At 44.8% G+C, this 2,146-nt stretch overlaps 1 protein-coding gene across 1 annotated transcript in view; it reads right to left on the bottom strand.

The window, feature by feature from the left end:
• Positions 1-2,146, bottom strand: part of SLC25A26 (solute carrier family 25 (S-adenosylmethionine carrier), member 26) — a 210,961-nt gene that overhangs the window by 10,389 nt on the left and 198,426 nt on the right. The gene's annotated exons all lie outside the window — the stretch shown is intronic.

Below are 2,146 nucleotides of genomic sequence, written 5' to 3'. Positions count from 1 at the left end.
CAACAGACCGAGGAGTTTCTCGGCAATCAGGACCTGGTCTCGCTCGCCCAGGAGCGCTTACACTCACGCTTGCAGGCAAGCAGAGCTGTGGCCCGTGCCACACGGGGAAGCTGCTTCTCAGAGCCCACCCACATTACCGACGAACAACTGTTTACCAGGAACAAGACTGAACGCAGCATGCGGTGGCCTGAGGAGGACAGGGAGTCACCAGTGTAAACGGTACAATCACGCAACGTGCCTACATAGCTCACGAGCACATTTAGGGAAGAGTACCTGCTCACTCGGACACGTGATCAACATCCTTAGGTTTGGTCCTGTCAACTACGTACTAGAATCTGCCCCTATTTGTTCTCCTTTTCCACGTTTTGGTCCAGGTATGCTATACATATGGCATTCCTTGAAGTCTCAGTCTAGCTTTTTTTTTAAAAAAAAAATACAATTTTTCTCCTTAACATTCTTTTTTAAAACAGTTATGGCAACTGTCTCAACCCATCTGGTTAAGGCCAAGCATGACCTTAAGTTCGGAGCTCATAGCTCACCTTGCTGCGTGGCACGATGCTAGTCAACCTCTCTAAGCCTTAGGCTTGGTTACCAGTAAAAAGAGAGTTTATTTGAAAATAGCATGATGAGACAGTGGTCCTATCAGCTCTACTTGCTTACATAATGTAGGTGAAAATGATTTTGAAATGGTTAGATGCATATAGACATCGGTCATGGTGATTACTGTGGATATTGGTCTATCAGTGTCGGTTTCATTAGAGGTTCCACAGGCAGCTCGAGGTGCTATTACAGGTAAGTGCTAGACCACCTTTATTCATGTTATATGCCCATAAGTCCTAGCGCTGACAGACAAGCATTTGCTGTGTCGCTATTACGTTATTTTGCCTCTTACCTTTGCCAACATGATTCTTGTCTTTGCCACATCCAGAGGCGTGGTCACTGCAGCTGCAAATCCACCTGTGCATATGAGAATACCCAGCACGCAAGTGAGACACCATTTACTGTGCATGGTAATTTTATCATTTGCATTTTATCATTCCTTATAACTTCGCCAAAATCTCTTCTTTGTCATTATGTCTACTTGACTGGTTCGAGAACGGGATGCACACCCACAGTCTTTATCCACACGCTTCATTGCTTCTGCAGGTGCAGAACTGCATATAAAAGAAATATAAGAAAATGCTTTTCCCACTCAGGTGAAAGAAAATAAGGCCCCACAACACACGTATCTTGCTCTTTCATGGACTAGCAAACCAATCTGGGTGTGCATGTAAGTGTACGTACATGACGTGTGTGTGGCCAGACACCCACTCTCAACATGAGAGGCAGCCGCTCCAGATGCTTCTGCGGCCCATGCCTTTCTCAGGGCCACTGTTCCTTAAACACTTCCATCGTGTCTGCTCTATGTATAGCAAAACGGATGGAGTCACGTGTATTGCTCTAGGAATTTTTGGTATAAATGGTTGGATTGTTCGGGTTAAGAGTAAAGCTCTCTGTATTTCACAGGCTCTGATTAGAGACGCCGGTGGCAGTGCCTGTATTTGTCACCTCTCTTCATCTGTTTAGAGTCAGTCTTGTGTCAACAGGCATCACACCTTACAGCTTCCTTCCCACCTCCTCTCATGTTCTCATCATCTAAATACCATGATGGCCAAACTGCCCACAGATTTTATAAGGGTTTGTACCTGTGAAAAGAGGAATTAAAGGACTTTTGCTTGTGAGCATAAACCACAGTTGATGGTGTCAATATTTTATTTACTACGGTACAAAGATATATTTTAAACCCCAAGAGGCCCTAAGGAGATAGAAATAATAAATCCTAAAGGGCTTTCAAAAGGTTCAGCTTCCATGAGCTGGGGGGAAGAGGCAGTTCTGCAAGGGCTGGAACACACGGGTGTGAGGGATGCTCCAGAAATAGCACTACTCTCCTCCTCGCTCCTGTGGCGTGTGGACAGGAAGGTCATTTGATATCTGCCAGATCTCCTTCTAAATATGTTCCCGAGATAAGATTATTACACGGAACTTCCTCCATATGTTAACATTTGTTACGACACTGACTTTCTGGAAAGTATACCTACTTACGCTATTTCACGTTTCAGTTTTGGTTACTCATGAGTGTCACATACCTTAGGGCTAAGGGGGTAGC

Source organism: Propithecus coquereli, unplaced genomic scaffold (genome assembly GCF_000956105.1).
Source record: "Propithecus coquereli isolate 6110/MARCELLA unplaced genomic scaffold, Pcoq_1.0 Scaffold1, whole genome shotgun sequence".
Classification (NCBI taxonomy): domain Eukaryota; kingdom Metazoa; phylum Chordata; class Mammalia; order Primates; family Indriidae; genus Propithecus; species Propithecus coquereli.
Note: the sequence above shows the minus strand (reverse complement) of the source record. Positions and strands in the feature narration are given on the sequence as shown.